The 20,599-nt window shown below is 43.4% G+C and overlaps 1 protein-coding gene across 3 annotated transcripts in view; it reads right to left on the minus strand.

Moving 5' to 3' along the window:
* The window catches only part of PRKAG2 (protein kinase AMP-activated non-catalytic subunit gamma 2), a 190,402-nt gene that overhangs the window by 47,524 nt on the left and 122,279 nt on the right, over positions 1-20,599 (minus strand). The gene's annotated exons all lie outside the window — the stretch shown is intronic.

The raw sequence follows: 20,599 nt of genomic DNA on the forward strand, positions 1-20,599 counted from the left end.
AAAGATGTCAAGTTCACCCCAAATTAATCTTAAGGTTTAATGCAATTCCTATCGAAATCCCGACAAGTTTTTTTTGTTTCTTTGTTTGTTTTTGTAGACAAGACAAGCTTATTCTAAATTTTATATGGAAAGGTACAGGCTAAAGCAATCCTGAAAAAGAAGAATGAAGTGGGAAGAATCACTCTATTCAATATTAAAACTTACTCTAGAACTACAGTAATCAAGACTATCCTCCCTTGGCAGAGGGATAGACACACTGATCAATGGAAACAGAGAATCTGGAAATAGACCCACATGAAGGTGTGTATCAAACTGATGTTTGATAACAGTGAAAAAGCAATGGTGCTGCAGCCAGTAGACATCGGTAGGCACAAAATAGCCCTCAATGTTAAGCTTCACACCTTATACAAAAATGAGCTCATGTTGGATTTAAAAATAAAATGTAAGACATGAAAATTTTAGGAAAAAATAGGATAATATCTTTGGGACTTATTGCTAGGCAAAGAGTTAAACTCGACATCAAAAGCATGATTCATAAAAGGAAAAGTTAATACACTGGACCTCATTAAAATTAAAATGTTTGCTCTGTGACCGACTCTCCAAGAGGGTGAAAAGACAGGCTATAGAGACAAGCTAATTGCAAGCCACATAATCAGCAAACAACTATGTAGTATCTGGACTACATAAAGAACTCTCAAAACTCAACAGTAGGAAAAGAGAATCCAGTTAGAACGTGGGCAAAAGATATGAAGAGACATTTCCCTGAAAAATATACAGATGGAAAATAAGCACATGTAAAGATTTTCAACATCATTAGTCATTAGGGAAACAAAACCACGGTAAGTGATTACTACGCATCTATTAGAATGGCCAAAATAAAAATAGTGACAACATCAAATGCTGGTGAAGATGCAGAAAAACCAATCACTTTCGCATTGCTGTGGGGATGCAAAATCGTACCACCTCTCTAGAAAACAATTTGACAGTTTCTTATAAAACTAAACACGCCAAGTGCCATATGACACTTCACTTGCACTCTAGAGGATTTATCCCAAGGAAATGAAAACTACGTTTACAGGAAAACCTGTATACAAACGTTCACAGCAGCTTCATTTGTAATAACTGAAACTGGAAATAACAGATGTCATTCAACGGGTGAGTGGTTAAACAAACCACAGTCACGAGTCACTGGACAATGGGAGATGTTCTGAGAAATATGTTGTCAGGTGATTTCATCGTTGTACAAACATCACAGAGTGCACTTACTCAAACCTAGATGGTAGCCTACTTCATACCTGAATAAATGGAGAGGCATCTATATTCAAGGAGCCCATGAGCATATGGGCTACATGGGCTAGCCTATTGCTCCTAGGTGACAAGCCCGTACAGCCCGTTATGGTGCTGAATACTGTAGGCAACTATAACACAATGGTAAGTACTTGTGTATCTAAACATAGAAAATGTACAGTAAAAATACAGTATAAAAGATAAAAGTGGCACACCCGGGGAAGGCACGTACCGTGAATGGAGATGCAGGACTGGAAGTTGCTCTGGGTGAGTCAGTGTGTGGGGAGTGAAAGTGAAGGTCAAGGACGTGACTGCACACTGCTGTAGACATTATAAACACTGTACTCTTAGGCGACATTTGATTTATAAAATAATATTTTTCTTTCTTTAATAATAAATTAACCTTAGTTTACTGTAACTTTTTTACCTAATGAATTTTTAGAAACTTGTTGACTCTTGTACGAACACTTAGCTTAAACCTCAAACACACTGTACAGTTGTACAGAAATATTTTCTTTCTTTATATCCTTATTCTGTACGTTTATGTTTTTAAAATTAAATGCTGTTTACTTTTTTAAACTTAATTTCTGAAAAGTGTGGTGGTACACAGTGGAAGTGTCAATCATCTTAATTTTTGAAAAGTCTGCATTTTAATTTCTTGCAGTAATTTTAATATACTTTCAAAAAGAAATCCCTAATTACTGTTTGTTCGGTGCACCACCAAGTTCACCTATAATCCTGACAAGTTGTTTTTGGGAGGCAGAAATGGGCAGCAATTGGGAGTACGTATTTCTAGAGGCTGTCAAATGCAAAACTTTTCCTCAGACTAAAAAGTCCTGTACCTATTGCTGTAGAAGTTGGTAGAGAACAGAAATGGAAACAAATTAATGTGAGTCGCTTAGGTTTTATTTCACTTGATAATGGGTGTACAAGAGTTTACGAAAATAAAACTGTTTCTATAATGCAGTGATACTGAATTTATTTCCACAGGTTGTTTTTATTTAGTGGGGCAGCTCGTGTCTTCTTAGAAAGGAGCACAGTCACGAGACAGTAGAAAACGGAAGATGAAACTTCTCTATGACACACCCGGTCAGTTTCAGGAATTGGAGGGCCTGCAAAGCTCTGGAGGTGTGTACAGGAAGGCTGACAGGGTCAAACGAGTGATGGATTACTTAATACAAATAATTTCAAGTTAGCGCCCTTTCATGGTGATATTTTTTTAGATCCAACAGACGTATATGCCCGACTTAATTTTAGCTATTTCAGGCAGGAGAGGAAGCCAGAAGAGAGGTGAGGGGGAAGGGCTAGGGCAAGGTGCTGTGTACAGAGAGAAGGGGCTGCATTTTGGAGAGTCCCTCCTCTCTCGCGAGAACTCAATTGGCATTTCAAGGCCGAGAGGTGCCAGGTTTTCCTAGCCAGGCCATGTGCTGATTCATAATATTTCTGCCTGTGCGCCATCGGCTTCTGCAGCCAGTTTGCACTTACTGGACCGTGATGGGGAGGTGGGGGTGGGGTGGGAAGCAGAAGGCTCTGAGTTGAATGTTAGTTAGTGAGGGAATGCCTGAAAAACATGGAGCCATTACAAGGGCGACTGTTTGGTTGGTGAAAAATGCGAAATGATTAAGGTCTGTCTTACGTAATTGTGCCCTGGTACAGCAAAATGCAGTATTTTGAATGACTATCAGAAGGGAAAATTTCAGCCTGAAAACTTTAGCCTAAAAACTTAAGCATAAAACGACTGCCAAAAAAGCTTTCCCTTATGCACGGAGGTCAGATATGAGTGCCCCTGGTCTTTCGTTTTTTTAAATCTTAAATAGCTAATGCAAGAAATAAATCAACTTTAAACACTGGACAAGAAGCTCCTGAATAATTCAGTGGATGGAAACCTGCAGCTTTGAGGTCCCCCTTGCCGTGTTCTTTGAGCTCTGGTGCTGCTCTGCAAGGCGTCCTCTGTGTGGGGGGAAAAGATAGGATGGGACGTGCCACCAGTGAGGCTCTCTCACCAGCTTTCACCTCCACCTCTGTGAGGACCACTCCCAAGCGTCAAGCTCAGGCTGACCGCTCTCCTGAACTCAAGACTCTCTACTGGTCATCTCCAGTTCAACTCTCTGCGGACAATTCAAGCTCATTCGTCTGAAACAGCTCCTTCTACTTTGTCACCTTAGTGTCCTTTGAGATTACCCCACGGTCTCCATCTCCACTATGGCTCCTTAGTGAGGCTGCTGCCCTCTCCTGCTTGGTGGCTGGGTCAGCTCCAATTCCTCCTGTTTCACCCATTTCTAGTCTATTCTCTCCCCTGCAGCCAGTGCCCTTTGAAAAAGACTCCTGGTGACTCCTGTGTAGAACCATTCTGTGGCTCTCGGGAGCCTCAGGCATGTCAGGCGAACTCCACAGCTCCCAGCAAGGGGCCTGCTCATTTTATTTCCTCACCTTCTCTTGCCAATTCGCTCTGTGTTCCCTACAGTTGAGCTTTATGCATTGTTCCTGCTCACTGCACTAAGGGAGCTGAACATTTTGGCCTCTCTCCCTATTTCCCCTGCCACTTGGCTGGTTCCTACTCATTCCTTTAAGAATGAGTCTTACAAAGAAGGCTCACTCCTCACCAGGAAGCCCTCCCTGATGTGGATCTCTTCTTACTGCTTACCTGGTTCATTGCTTCTCTTACCCACACACTTCCATAAGGCACTTAACACAGGGTGGGGCTTACTTTTCTGTCTCCCCTAAGTCCCATAAACTCTTTGAAGGGGAAGAATGGCTCTATTTGGTCATCTTGTTGTTACCTGTACCTGACACATAGCAGACATTCGAAAAATATTCGAGTGAAATGAACTGTTTGGTATTAGCAAATCAATGAAAAAACATGGTGGGTAAACAGTTGATTGAATAGCACAAACGGGTTCAGAGATGGTTTCATTCCATTTATTCATGCTTCTCCTGGACCTCATTCCTATTTGGAAATGATTCTACCCACGTTCTCTTGAGCATTGGACCTAATGTTATGAGGAAAAAAGCAAGTGACTAAGAAATAATGGCAGCCAACATTTTTGTTGTAACAGACGCTCTCCGAGGCCTAGAGGTTGTTGACACTGTGTAGAATACTGGCAGAGAGCTTTGCTAGACTAGCTCTTGCTGACACCCATCATGTTTAGTTTCTGTTAAGTGACAACAACTGATATTTTAAAGTGATGTTGGAATTTCATAAAAACTCAAAAATAGAAGCTATTTCACACCATCACCATTAATTCTTCTGATCAGTTTTAATCAGTATGTTTGGGGAAAAGATTTTGTTCATTTTGGAAACTTTTCTAAATAACAATTTCAGATGCTTCGAATGAAGTTAGTTTCTTCCTAACATTTTTAAAAAATGATTTCCTTTAAAAACCATTTATTCCCTAGCAACTTTTCAGAGTGTGGCAACCAATTTCTACAGTTCAACAAGTCAGCTGAAAACCTGTTTCAGAGAAAGTGTTATTAAATAACAGGCAAAGAAAACAGACTAAACCAAAAAAGTCCTTTTTGTCTAGATGCTTTCTATTAAATTACCATCCAACTTCCAAAAAGCAGACAATATAAAGGTTTTGAGGACAGTCGTTCAGCAAATGTTTAATATCTGCTATGTGCCAGGAACCATGGTAGGTGGGTCAGTAAATCCAGTATGACTAGAAATTCACATCAAAGATAGGAATTAGGAACCCTACATATACCCAGGGTTTGTCTGTGTCTCTTCAAATTCTGGTTCTGTGGAGCTCATTAGTCAGGGTTTGAAACAGGTATTTCTCTTGCCTTTCACAAGTTAATCAAAATTAGTTTTTGGTTAATCCAAGTATTTTATTATTAGGTTTGTGTTTAACATGACTTACTGGGAGCTAAATACATTCTATCATGTTGACAATTCTTACTGTCCCACAGTACTCTGCAAATAAAAAAAAGTATTGCTCAGTAAGATTGTTTCCGTTCTTAATGCATCAAGCCATAAACTTTGAAATGTGTTCTATTTCTATGATAAAGCAACACAAAAGTGATGTAAAGTCACAAGGAAGTATTTCTTCACTGTTCTCTACCCTTGCCCCCCTACATCTGGCCTGGTCATGAACTCTTCCCAGAACAGACCATGGTTCATCATTTTTTCAGCACTTTTTATCTCTTTATTTCTGGAACTCTGGCCAGACATTGATGAAAAGTTACAGAAATGACCGAGACAGCCTACTTCCATTTTTGTCCTGTTTTCTTCTACATGCAGCAATCAAAAGGAAGTACAATAGTCAAGGTGAAATTAAAGGGACCTGCTAACACTTTCATTATGTCTTCCGCCCTTCCTTCTGGGGAATTCTGTGACCTTCATTCACTATCTGTGGTGTTATGTGGCTCCTCAGGATGGATTAGGATGAACACAGAGCCAACTAAATGCAGATGTAGGACCTGGGTACCTCAAAATGTAAATCTTTTAAGAAAGATTGTTTAGGGTTTCTTTGTTTATTGTGATATAATTTACTTGCAATAAGGTATCCGTTTTAAGTGTACCATTTGATGAGTCAACATGAAACCACCACTGGAATCAAGATACAAAAACGATTTTATCACCCCAACAGTTTCCTTGTGTCCCTTTGTGGTTCATTCCCTCCTTCCCTCCAAGGTCTCGAGCAACCAGTGACCCATTTTTTGTTACTATAGATACTTCCTAGAATTTAAATACATGGAATCATACAGTATACACTCTTTTGCACCTGGACTATTTCACTTAGCATAATGATTCTGAAATCCATTCATGTCGCTGAGGATAACAGCAGTTTGCTCATTTTTACTGCTGAGTAGTATTCCATTGCGTGGCTATGCCATCTGCCGTCTAAGCCAGCACTGAGAGGGAGAAAAAGGACTTGGGTCCTTGATTACATCACTGAGCAGGCCTATATCTCGCCTTGCCTGGGGCCTGTCCTCCTCTGGACCTGATAGAAGAGACAACAGATGTGTTTATCCTTCGAGCCAGTTTGAGTCGGAGGTTTCCTGTTACTTTGAAGCCAAAAACATCCTGAGTGATGCCTGGGTATTATATCAGATACAGGCCCTGCCCTCAGGAGGTGGTATTCGAATTAGGTGAAAGTTATATTCTAATTGTGGAAACTGTATTTCTGCGTATGTAACACTATAAACAAGGACAAAGTAGTTTAAGTTAAAAACAAAAAACAAAACACAAAAAAACTATAGCAACTGCATAGTGCATTCCAAAGCTAAGGAAGAGTCCGGGAGGAGGGCTTCCTTTAGGAGAGAGAATGAAGCAGATTTTGAAGGAATCAAGGAACGGACACAGCTGACAGATGGCCTTTATCTGAGAGAGGAGTGTTCTTGTGGAGAAGTTAAAGAAAGACTGGTAGAGACCACCAGGAACAAAAGGAATGGAGTTCGATTTCATATTGTGGGATAGAAGAAGTCAATGTAAATTTCCTTAAACCGCTTTTGGCAATATAAAAAGATTTTAACATCTGTGTCGAGTGGAAAAGGGGGATGGATACGGGAGAGCCTGGAATCAGGGAGAATATTTAACATGTCTTTACAATGAATGTAAAATTTAAGCGAGAAAGTCTGAGAAGTACTGCAGAAAGAAAAACAGTTGGACTTGGTATTTCAGTGGATTAAGAAATGACTAGAAAAGAAACTAGAGTAATAATTAGAAACAGAAGCATCAAAAGAAGTCTTTAAATACAGCAATGACGTCTTTATGGAAGCAAAAGAAAGCCAATAAAGGAAAGTTGACAGGATCACAAGAGCCTCACGGTGTGGCTGTAAATATCATTCAAAAGCTTCTTGAAATTATGTGCTATTTATCAAAGGCTTTTGCCAACACCTTTCTATTGCCTAGGCTTCAAAAATCATGGCTGAGTCTTAGCATTCTACATTGTTTTATAATTCTCCTAAAAAGAACACAACTTGAAACTTGATTAGCACTGTTTCCCTATAGTTGTCCTAAATCGTGTTTAAAAAGTTTGTTTTTTTTTAAAAAATAATCAATTATAAGACTGTTTTAAAAAGCTCTATGATCCCCAGCAACTCAGGACCTTTCCTCTCCTCTCCCTTCCCCAACTGAGATCAGGTCCTTGTCAGAAGAATATTCTTTCAGGTGCAAAGCTCTTCACAAATGAGGTGACATGGGCTCAGTGGGAGTGACCAGGAGAACACTGAAACCGAGGGAACTCAGTAGGGGTACAGAATTTAGGGTTTAGAAGCTGAACAATTATTTAGAGTGAAGGAAAAGGAATTCACTGCAGGATCTGCAGCATGAAGGGGCAGACAATATCATTTTTCTCCCAAACTTTTACTGTCCTCTGTCTGACAGCTGAGAAAGTGCCAGAGACAGGAAACTGACACAAGTAAGGGGGGAGGAGGAAAGTCAGAGAAGTTCGGGATACGTTATTGCCGTTGCTGAATTCACTTTTAAAAATGAAATTATTCCCATATTTAACGAGGAGAGTTGCCCAAATTATAGGAATTAGGAAATACGTGCTCAGGTCATTTCATTTTTCTGCTGATGTGCTGTTTCCTTAGGCAATTTTATCAGTGAATAAACCGTGACAACTGAAAACGCGGTCTAAACCTGACGTCTCAGCAGTGCTATACTGTTGTGGTGAAGTTTAAAACATCTTAAGTGCACATGGTTTATCACGGCCATAGAGAAATATAAATGTGTTGTCTGATGAGTCAAAAAAAACACTGGGAATAACTACAAGTTTCCAAAGGATGACAATACAAACTATGCTTCATGACAATGGGAAAGACCATCGTTTATTTCATACGCAGCTTAGTTCAACTAGACATGCCACTCAGCAGAATGGATCCATTTCTATGGTCTGAGTATAGAGGTCAGTGTCTTGGACAGCACATGTGAATAAAGCCACCGTTTGTCATTGTTGTTCCCTGATGAAGGACGGCAAGGTGACTCGATTGTGCTGCATTGGTACTTTGATTCAAGTAACGGCATAGAATTCAAAAGCCAAGCAGAGTTTGTAAAAATCTCAAAAGGGTGTCATCAGCTATTAACTGCTTTTCATTAAGAGTTTGGAGACTCATCTCAAAGTCACTACATGTGACTAGAGCATAGAAAAAAAAAAATGAAGAAAGCAAATACTGCTCCTGGGAAAAGGTGTATTCTGACCTCAGAGCTCAGGCCCCTCTCCCCTCGTTAGTCCTGGTTCTGAGTCTGGCTCTGCCACGTGCTGGCTGTGTGCTCAGCACGTCGGTCTCCAAGCCTTGTGCCCGAGTGTGCTGTATGCCTGGCACCTTACTCTGTTCAGGCCAGGTGCCCATAAATGATAGCTGCTCTTACTGGGGTGGGGGGGCTGCTGCTGGGCAAAATGAAAAGCACGTGGGTTTCAAAGGTAGGCCTCCATTGTGAACAATGTCTCCACCAAAGTCTCAAGCAGATGACTTCATTTTTCCAAACCTTGATTCTTACTTAACCTGCAAAATGGAGATAACAATATTTTGTGTGCAGGGCAGTCATGAGAATTAATTGAAATTGTGTTTGCCTGGCTCATAGCAAGACATCAACAAGTGGGTTTTAATTGAGTCCCTAATTTCATCCTCTGCAAACCAGGCAGAAGAGACTGTATCATGTTGTTAGGACAGAAAGTCAAAGAACCTGCATTTGCTGTAAGAAATCAGACGTGCTGAATGCTTGATTTTTTTTTTTTTTTGTAAAGAAAGAATAATGAACTATATTCTACTCAAAGAACAGTGGGTGCATTTGTCCCACAGACCTCAGCGCATCTATTGTCCTATGCATGCTCCAAATCCATTGAAGATCATTTTAAGACAGAAAATGTCATTCCCATAAATTATCTGCCACCAAATGTGCTTGATCTGATTCAGTAGTGGGCTGAGAACACACACAGAAACAGGATTATTCCAAATACACGATGGAGGGACATGTTGTAAGATGATTTTAACTAACCTACAGCTAGTATCACTAAGCGTCTGGAACAGTGGGTTAAAATCATCCCATCGAGGTTATTTCTGGTACAGACAAGTAAGGACTGGATGCGTGCAAACCTAACGCATAAGTTAAACGCAGTCTGCAGTTTACGCCTTGTGGGAAATAGGCTTTTTCTTTAATTGCTCGTGTATAAGATTGAATAAGTAGGCAGGCAGAGTGACAACAGAGCCCCATCTAAGGACACGTGTCCTCAGAGCAAGAAGGACCACAGGTTCTTGAGCCACTAAGACCAGGCCTCTACTTTGAAGATAATTCAAATAATTTCTTTGATTATTTCAGCATGGAGCGCTGGATATAACCTCTTAGGTGGGGCCTACCAAGAACAACTCTGAATGAATTAAACATGGATTTTCCACTACCTGTGTTCGAATACCTCAAACATAGCTAATGGAAAGTAATTTCTGCAATTCATTTTTACATTCTGGAAAAGAATAAACCACACTGGTATTACATCCCAATTTAGTATCATTAAATATGGGTAGGAAACATATAAATTGGTATTTGGGGATCCCCCAAACCCATCTTTAATTGCCAGACATCATAAAACTGAAAGGCCAGGTTCAAGTACAGAGCAAGGACAGATCTGAAGAAGGGAAAACTCTTTCTTTTCCACCTCAAAGTGGCAGCTGAGTCTTGGGCAGGCCAAAAGCTCGAAAACCCTTAATGGCCTCCAGATAGGGAAGTCTCTTACACTCAGTTTCTTAAAAGAATTTCATCACTAATGAGTAAATCTACTGAAATTGTACTACATAGCAATATGACCTCTACGTGACGGCTTGGGTATGGTACACCAGCTCTCCAGGCTGTACGTATCTGTCATTTACTAGACCCAGCCGCGTGCTTTATAACTTGACCAGGATAAAGTAATAGTTAATAAGTCGTGACCACCAAATTTTATGAAAGTGAGACTTCTAAAATGACATTCTCTGAACAACCAAACTATATACATTGAAGACAGGGGCCCGATTATAGTATTAAGTGAAAAGCTAAGTTGCTAAGCAGTTTCACCAGAGTCTACATTTGTTATAAGTCTATTTTTAGATCTGTGTATAAAGGCATGACCAAGGCTAGGTAATAAAAAAATGCATAAAAGGAAAAAACAAACAAACAAAAAAACTCCACACCATAACTTAACTATCTCAAAGAGGTAGAATTGCGGGGGATTTTTTTACTTTGTGTTTTTCTTTTTATAATCAGAGGATTTAAAAAAAAACTTTTGTAATTGTAGTACAAATACACCTAACATAATGTACCTTATTAACCATTTTATGTGCACAGGTCGGTAGTGTTAAATGCACACATATTGCTATGCAACCCATCTCCAGGACTTTCTCATCTTAGAAAATGCTGTTTTTGGAACAGCTCATCAAATACTTCTCTAATGTACCCAATTTTTAAAACTTAAATGCAAGGAAGGTAAATGGACTGGCTTAATTAGAGTAAATCAAGGTAACTGAGCAGTCTTACCAACTTGTGAATGAACACCTTACGAGCAAGGGGCTTTTAATCTGCTTTTGATACAGTGTGAAGAGGGAATCACTGGCGGAGACGTAGAACTCATCAGAATTTCCTGTGTAGTTCCTCCGAACCACCTGCTTCCAAGACCCTTTTTCTGAATAAAATATACCTCTTCTTTAACCATGCTCAAGATGACCCGATGTTATTCTTCTTCAAGACCCAAAATAACGACGATTTAGGGTTCCATGCCAAGCCTCAAAAATAGTGGAAAAAAACGGGTCGCCCCACACAACCTCTTGAAACAGGTTTCCCCCAAGCACCGCTGGAGAATTTGGGTGGCTACTCACAAACAGGTTATGTACTCAGCACTCAGGGAAACACCAGAGGAGGCTTGTTGTAAACTTTTCCACAGTTCCAACAACTAATTTCTACTGGGTCCTTAAGGGGACGCTATTAACAGTGGAGTTGTTTTGTGTCACTGTTGTATCAGGGACAATTCATGAGCTAAAGTTAATGCTTTTCTAAGTGCAATGAGTTCAGGGACAATCCTGATTCCAAGCTGAAGGAATTCCCATCTAAATGCAAATCAAGACAAGCCTGACTAGAATGCATGAGTAGGTACAGTAATTTTTCCACTATCTAATGTTCACCACCCCTGCCCTGCCCCCAATGCATTTTCACACACAACTGTATTGGTAAAGAATTGTTCCTTATTAAGATCAAACCATGTTTGTTTTCTCCCCTGCACCTACAATTATATAGGTAAAGGTGCTCAGAGCCTTTATTTCTTTGATTTAATATACGGTAAATCAAATGGACAAAGAGAATCATTTTCCCAAACTCTGCTTCTCCCCTCTAGGCTTACCTACCCAGCCCCAATGTCTATATTTTGATTCACAAAAGAATCAAAGAAAGTGTGCCCCAAGTGGGATTTGTCTTTCATCCCCAGATCCGCTTTGCCTTCCTAATGTAATGACACTGCCATCCATCCTTTCATGCCACAAACTGAGTCCTCGAGTCCTCCTCCCATGTGCCATGTGTCTGGGCACCACCAAGGCCAGCCTATTTTATCTCTTATATACGTTTCTAATGAACTGCTTCCTCTGAACCCCTACTTCTGTGTCCTTAGTCCAGCCTTTTGTCGTCTCTCAAAGGACTCGTGTTTACTTTCTTTACTAGTCTTCTTGCTCAGTCTTTCCCCCATAAATTCCAACTGCTAGCTTGTCACTGGACTGACCGTTCTATTAAAATGCAAGTCTGATCAACTCCTCTGTGCCACTGCTAGGGCAGGCAATAAAATGTTTGTGACGCTCTCGGTACAGCTTACATCTAATTGGCACCCCTTCCTTATGCAGTGGGGTGACGGGGGAGAATAAGGGCCCTTCTACCTTAAACTTATGTGCCTCCAAATATCCTCAATCCAGTTCAAAAGTAGATTGTATCATTTTATAGTGCTCTGAGGGTGCAGAGAATACTAACCCTCCAATACTAACTTTACAGAACTAAGGACTACTTTGCCATCTTTTTGGCCAGTCTGATTCCTGGGCCTCGTGTGGGTAGGACTAGTGACTGATTTCCCTTGTTCTGTTTGTCCCATGGAACCAGCTCCATGTCTTCAGTAGGACAAAGCCCTACTGCTCGTCTCTTGCCTTTCTGGGGACTAGTCTCATTCTGCCACTTTGCACGGGATGGCCTATCAATTCACTGGATGGCAGTAAAGGGAAGCTCTGGCACAGATGAGGTAGGGGCTGGCAATTTTTTTTTTTCTGAATAAAGGCTACATAGTAAATATTTTAGGCTTTTCAGGCCATGTAGTCTCTGTTGCAACTATTCACCTCTGCTTGTAGCAGGAAAGCAGCCACAGACGCTGCACACATGAACGAATGTGGCAGTGTCTCAATTTCAAACACAGATGGTGGACCAGAGTTGGCCCATGGGTCAGAGCGTGCCAACCCCTGAATCGGGGACATGAGCTCAGATGCGGGGTCAGTGTGATGGATAGGCTGACAAGCTCGGCCTTCTCCAGAGCTGGTCGGAAATCATTTCATGGACATGGACTTGGAGCCCAATCTCCTTGGTTCAAATCTTGGCTTTAGTGTTGCTAGTGATGGAGCTTTTGGGTAACTTTACACAGATTATCTCATTTGATCCCCACCCCAATCCTGTGAGGTGAACACTGTGTTCCTGAAGGAGAGGCGTGAAGAGAGAGGGGTCGAGGTTCAGGAACTTGTAAGTTCTTTCAGCAGTGTGTTCACGTGCTCACGTCGCACTCATCTTTTAAAAGAAATGCTCTCTGGGTCTCACCTCTGCTACAGCCCTGACTCACGTCTCCTCTTCACACCAAACTTCTTGATAAAGCTGTGCACATTCGCTGTCCTTCCTTTGTTCTCTCACACCCACTCAGCGACCCTCTGGGAGCTGGCTTCTGCCCCTGGTTTATAGAAACGGGTCATCGGTTTCTGGAGCAGAGATACGTTTAGCCTAGGTGACGTCTTTCACACTGCCAGCCCAAGTGAGGGGAAAAGATAACCGCCACGCCTTCCGCCTCCCAGCAGAGGAACTATCGCAGGTTACCCATGATCAGCTCCAGTGACTATGCAACGCCGTGTGACACACTGTCTCAACCCCTGCCTCTCCCAGGGTGGAAGGCAGGCTGGCTCCTCTAGGACGGAAAAGTCCAAGATGAATCTTAAAGTGGTCGCTGTCATGATGGCCGAAGGGTTGGCTCTCCCAACCAAGACAGAAAAATAACTCACTAGTGGAAATGTACATTTTGGGGGCCCATGTTTGTATCGCTCTGATCACGGCAATGCCAAGTACATGGCCCTGGGATCTGTGGATCTTTAGAAGCAGATCCCGTCTGTTAAACTGTGACCCAGGAGTCCCTGAGTCTAAAGGATTTACCTCCTGCAGGGAGACTCTTGGAGGGCAGGAATGATCTCAGCTGGGTACCCAGCGAATAGTACAGTGCCAGACAAATGGCAGGGTCTTAGAAGACGACTATCACACGAATGATTTCCCTCCTGAGTCCCTGGGAGGTGACAAAGGCAGGGCATTTGTCAGGTTAAGAAAAATCTTGAAGCAAAAAGATCCCCCATCCTTTACCTGGCGCTCAGCTACCCTGCGGGACAGAATAAACAAGAATCCAAAAGACCCAGGCTCAGAGAACAGGCCAAGCTCCCAGCCAAGGACGTCCATCTGATTTGGGCTCTGCCTTCTTTCTGCTCGTCGAGTCAGGATTCCAACAGGGCAGGAACACAGGAAGGATGCCAATTATAATACCTTTTTTTGACAGCTAGGAGAATAGCTCTTCTCTGCCTGTCTCTTCAACACACAAGCAACACTTGTCTATGCTCGGCTCTCATGATAACCAAGCCCAGTATGAGTCAGCTCTCCCTGTAGCTCCTACTCCTGGACCCAGTGTGAATTTTTTCCCCCAAACTATTTTTAAAAGATCAAATCTGTTGTGAGTAACAGCCTATGGGACCATTAGTTTGCCATTTCTGGGCAGACAGTTTTCACATGAAGACCTTATTAGGTTGTAACTTGATATTTAAAATGGTGAGACAGGAAATATAAAAACAAAGCACCGCATATAAAAATCTTTAAGTGCTGCTTAATGTCAAGTGATCTGCAATATTTTTAGATTTTTAAAGTGCTTTCCTATCTTTAAAAAGAGGTAATTATTCCAAAGAATAGTCTTGAAAGACTGGTTAATGATTTCCTTCCAAATATTCATATTAGGAAAACTAGGGATCTTGGAAATAGACTCAGTGGCAAGATAGTCAGTTTTTCTTCTTCTTCTTTTTTTTTTTTTTTTTTTTTTAAAACAAAAAAGACAAAGTTCATGAATGAATTATGTTACCTCTCCACAAACATGATGAAATAAGTATTAGTTATCTTTTGATACATGACAAATCACCCCAAAACTTAGTAGCTTAAGACAATAACAATTTATAATCTGCCACGGACTGAACTATGTCCCCCTCCCAAATTCAAATATTGAAGTCCTAACCCCTAATGTGACTGTATTTGGAGACAGGACCTTCAAAGAAGTTACTTAGATTAAATGAGGTCTTAAGGGTGGGACCCTAAGCCAACAGGATTGGTGGCCTCCAAAGAGGAAGAAGAGACACCAGGGGTGTGTACCTGGAGGAAAGATCACATGAGGACACAGCCAGAAGGCAACCCCTGTAGCCACGGAGAGAGGCTTCAGGACAAACCAAACCTGCCAACACCTTCGTTTTTAACTTCCAGCCTCCAGAACTGAGCGAAATAAATTTCTGTTGTTTCAGCCTCCGAGTTTGTGGCATTTTGTTATGGCGGCCCTAGCAGACTAACATGTTCCGTCTTACGGTTTCTGTGGGTCAGGAATTCATGAGCAGTTCAGCGGGGTGGTCCTGGTGCGGGACCTCTGACCAGGTCTCTCAGTCACGGGTGGGCTGGGGCTGCAGTCTCATCTGAAGGCTTGATGGGGGCTGGACGATCCACGTCGATGGTGACTCACTCTCACGACTGGGAAGCTGGTGATGGCTGTTGGCTGGGGGCCTTCGTTCCTCTCCCCCTGGCCCTAATGAAACCTTTTTCAGTCAGCCCCACTCAACCATCTTGAATCCTTTTCTTTAGTGCAGTTACATATTAAATGTGTCATAAGAAAAAATACGGTAGTCCTGATTTCCATCTGTCAGAATTTTGGTATCATAAACTGAACAAAGAGAAAACAAGTCCATGTCTTAGAGGTTGGGATGAACGACTCAGATCTCCTTTCAGGAATGAAGGACATCCCCCTAGCTGTTGGGAATCTGCCAGCTATGACCCTCAACTATTAGCCAGGATTGCTCTTGGCTGAAGAAAGTAGCTTTGCCCAAGGCCAACCCACCTCCAGGATAGTGGTCATCTAATGAATGGCTAGTGCGAAGGTTCAAAGGCCTGGCTCCTTTGCCCGAACTTGGGACAACTCTGAGGAGGTGCCCCCCCGCATACTGCTCCCAGTGGGACCGCTGAGGACTTTGCTGAGACAGTACTGCATCGTTCCTTCTTCCTCTGTCCATCCCATTGCCTTCCTTTCTCTCCCAGGTGCGCATCCTAAGAGCATGTCCTCAAACATTCTGCACACTAATCTTTCTAAGAGTCTGTTTCTCAGGGAACACAGACGCCGACAGTCTACCGGAAGTTACTCTCAGAGAAGTTAGCCATCTAAATTAGACTCCTTAAATAGGGATGAATGAACCTCTGGACTCTAGTCTGTTGTGTGTTCAAGTGCAGACCCAGCGGTCGAATTCAAGTGATAAGACACGTGGTGGATTTCCAAACTGGCCCCCACACTCCACCTCTCCCTGTATCCCTGCCCTCTGCAATGTGACTGTCACTTCCCCTTCATTCTGTTGGCCAAAGCAAGACATAAGCCCACCCCAAATTCTAGGGGACAGGAAATAGAGTCTATTTCAGACGGGAGGAGGCAGAGTGAGCCACTTCTGAGGCGAGGCCTTGTATAGACACATTTCCATGCCTCTTAACTCTGTTACTGTCACAGCACTGATCCAGGCTGGCCTGCTGGAGGAGGACAGACCACATGGAACAGAGACTAGCCGTTCCGGCCGAGGCCACTCTGGTCCCGCCAGTCCCCAAGTGACCTGGTAAGTGACCACAGATGAGTAAACACAGCCAAGAGCAGAAGAATGCCCAAACCACACTGCTGACCCAAAGAACTGTGAGCTAAATACACGGTTGTGGTCTGAAGTTTTGGGGAGGCTTGTTATACAGCAATAGAAAAGCGGATACAATCCCCAATCCCATTAGATACAGGAAACAACCAGGCAGACAAAGAGGGGACGCAGACTTCAGGCTACAGCGGATGCCGGGCTCCCTGTCCCTGGCTGTGGGACTCCAACCTGCTACAGGGGTGCTACACAATGGCGCAAATCTTGACATTTCTTACAAGAGTGTCCTTGGGTGACCCCAGCTGGAGGTGCCTTTCCCTCATCCTGGGACATCCCGTAACTCCCTGGGATGAGGGTACAAAAGCCCAGGTAGGGCAAATCCTGCTGCAGGGGCCACTCCAGAGGTCCCCCGCCATCAGGCTGAGGCTGGCTCTCACCGACACCAGCTCCTCGCTTTGCTTCTTCCCTTCCCTTGCACCTTCCTCCCAAGAGGTTTCTCCCAAGAGCGCTCCATACGAATAAACAAACATGTACCCAAAACCCCATCTCAGGCTCTGCTACTAGGGACCATCACCCAAGACACAGGCCAAGAGTGAAATTCCTAGAAGAAAAACGAGGGAGAACCTGGGCATGACTCCTGTGGAAGGGAAATTGGAAAATGACTGTCATCCTAATACCTTTGCATCAAGGTTTCAACCAGTGGAAGACGGTTCTTCCATGGATCCAAGAAAAACACCTGCCATCTCCTAACAAAACTCACCCATTGCCTTTGCAAGACCAGAACCGAACGCTTGCTTTTCCTCTTTCATCTTTAACGACTCCCTTCCTACTAACTCCTTCCCCTTTAGTGTTTGAATCCATTCCCACTTAAGGGAAGAAACCATCACCTCCATTCTTCCAGTTTCCTCCCCTTCAATGTCAGGATTCTTGAAAAAGTTATCTACATTGGAGATCTCCACGTCTTTACCTCGTCCTCATTCAGCACACGTGACATGGTGTCTGCTCTTGACCCGCCATGGGAAGGATTCCTGCCAAAGCTATCAGTGACCTCAGGTCTTACGTGTCATGGCCGGTCTGCTGCGTTTCATGCACCAGTCGCTCCCCTCTAATGCGTGAAACACAATGAAACGCATTCATTTTGCTTCCGTGTTTGCCTGGTTTTCTGCCTAACGTTCCTGGCAATTCAGAACCCATTTCCTTTGTTTGCCCCTTGAATGTTCATGTTTTTCTGCCTTTCTCCTCCTCACCTGCCACACATTTGGATTTTACCTCCTACCAGGCATTAACTCCCATTTTTATTCTGGTGATGTTCAAATGTTAATTTCTAGCTCCAGATGCACATATCCAACTACTCTTTGGGCACCCCCCCTTGAATGTCCCGCGGGCACCTTATCGTACCCCCCCACCACAGACGTGCTCACACGCACGCGTGCACACAAACGCCTGCTCTTCTTCCTCCTTTGTGCCCCATCTCAGCAAAGACGACCACCATCCACCCCGTTTCCCGAGAGGAGACCTTTGGATTCTTCTCTCTTTCGCCCTCAACTGATCAATCACTGCATTCCACGTTCCTTTCAATGCCATCTCTTGAACAGTCTTTACATTTCAACTCTAGTCCGTGCCTTTCCACCAGACCTGGACCATTTCACGCTGCATCTCATCTGAGCTCCTGTGCTACCCAGTCTAATTTCCACAGCTGGCCAGAGGGGCCATTCTAAAACGCAAAGCTGATTACTGCTCTCTGCTGCTGAAAAAAACATGCGCGTCCTTTCTCTGGGGTTGGCTCTTCCACTCACTACAACTGGACTGGGTGTTTCCTCCCATAATCACTACGCAGGCTCTACCACACTCTATTGCTCACGTACCTGTCTGTATACCCCTCCCCCCCAAAAGCTCCTACTGTTGACCAATTAGTTATTAGCTATGAATCAAAACTCTCCCATGAATAACGTGTTGTTAATCAAGATGTGAATAGAACAAATGTCCCTGCATCATGACAGTGACTAACATTTGTCATCCAGTCACCCCTTCCTAGCACAGTTTAGGGCATATCAGTTGCGTAAAAAGTATTTGCTGAGTAAATAAATGATAAAACGAGAGCTGTTTACCAAAGTCTAATTAATTACGCTCATCCCCTTTCCAATTTTAGAATAAAATTCATGGGAACAAATTTTATAAAAGTGATCTTTGTGGCCAATGCTTACAAAAATGGTCTTTTTATTCCAAAAAGCAGAGACAAATGATTGCTAATTATTTTCAGGCTGGCAGAAATCTTCAAGCAACTCACATTCCTCCATGAAGATTATATGGCTGGTAGCCAAATTAATGAAGTCAGGCAAGCTCAAAGACATTCACCACAATCCAACGATAAAGAAACACGCTTTCTATAACTTTAAAACTACCACCAGCCCGGCTACCAAGGGCTGCTGAAAGCAGAAGAGGCCTGGGCCAAACCATGGCTGCAGGGGAAAGGCAGCCCCTGGAGGCCTTGGGTGATAACATTTACAAACAGATTAAGGCCAGGCTGCTTAAAGGCAGGTAGCCGGTGGCAATATTGTCTTCCAATTTGGAAATATCATTTCAAAATGTAAGTGGTGAGCTCCTGGGATCATCCTGATTCTTTGAAGCTCACATGCTATAAACATTGTAGTCTTGACTGAATCATTCTTTTAAATTGTGGCAACATATACATAAAAGTTACCATTCTAACCATTTTTAAGAGCACAATTCAGGGATATGAAGTGCGTTGATTTTTTTTTTAACCACCACCACCCGTCCATCTCCAGAACTTTTTAATCTTGCGAAAGTGAAACTGTCCTCCTTAAACGACAGCTCCCCACGCCTCCCCACCCAGCCCCGGGCACCCACCATTCTACTTTCTGTCTCTGTGCAGCTGAGGATTCTGGAGAACTCCCGTAAGTAGAATCACACAGTGTTTTCCTTTTATGACTGGTATTGTTGCCTATGCCAGGATTTCCTTCCTTTTTAAGGCTGGATAATAGTCCATTGTATGGAATGGCCACATCTTGTTTACCCACTCATGACATCTGGAGCATTGTTGAAATCTCATGGTACTGCCACACTCACTGTTAGGCTCTCTGACCAGGACATGTGTCCACTGCTGAGTATAGATATAGCAGAGGACACGCCTCTCTGGCCCCAGAACCACCTTAGAAAGCCTGGGAGGACACACCCTGGTTGGCCTCATAATTGTGTGAAGTAGAAACAGCTAAGAACTCATCATGGGGGAAAGACGACTGTGGACCCAGCACACTCTTTGGATTCCCTTCTATTTAATTAGGGAAAAGCTCTGGGCTTGTCTCAAGCACAAAACTTCTGCCAGCAGGGAAAAACTCTGTGTCTGTCACCATCGCGTCAAGTAACCTTAAAGCCAAAATAACTGTATTCTCTTCTAATCAGTGTGCTTCCTAGAAGGGGCTCTTCCATGGATTGTCACTAGTCAATGAGAACAAGCCGCTAATTAGAGACTTTTACATCTCTCATATCATTTAATCCTCTCTGCTGGTCATTTCCCTCTCTGCTCCCTCCCCTGGTCACCCCGTTCCCTGTTCCCACGGCCTGTCTGTCCCCATCTCCTAGCCCACTGGCCTCTGCGTAGGTTAGACACAATGCTGGAGGGCAGGATGAGAAGGAGGTGCCAGGGTCCCTATCCCTGTGCCACAAATGGCAACTGTGGCCAGTGGGGGCATCTCCCCAATCCCCTCCCCGCTCCCCCACATGCAGCTCGACCTCCCATCTGATGGGCTCTGGTTCCACCTCCAATCATTGTCCCTCTAGCCCTAGGGAAGTAGTGACTTCCTACTTTTGATAATCTTTGGGTGGTCTTATTCTCTTCTGGGATTCTTTTACATCCCCTTATCTCTATCTCCAAGTCTCTTTGACAAGTGCCAGGAGAACAGAAGCCTCTCTAGATCTTCTCTCACTCACATCCAAGAACAGGGACGGCCCTCTCCTGGGCTCACAGCTCCAGGGGACCAAGCCCGGTACCACTGTCTGAACTTGTCACCCTTCCTGAGGATCTTCTGTCTCCTGTCGGCCTCACGATCTGATGCCAGGCTCCCACCTGCTCAGAGGCAGGCCCCAGACCACTGCTCCTACACCACAACCCCTTCCTTCTGGTACTGCATGTCACACTCATGCCCACCCCAAGCCATGGCTAATGCTCTTTTCTACAAGGCTCTCCCCTTAT

The sequence above is a fragment of the Rhinolophus hipposideros genome, assembly GCF_964194185.1.
Source record: "Rhinolophus hipposideros genome assembly, chromosome: 25".
NCBI classification, from domain to species: Eukaryota; Metazoa; Chordata; class Mammalia; order Chiroptera; family Rhinolophidae; genus Rhinolophus; species Rhinolophus hipposideros.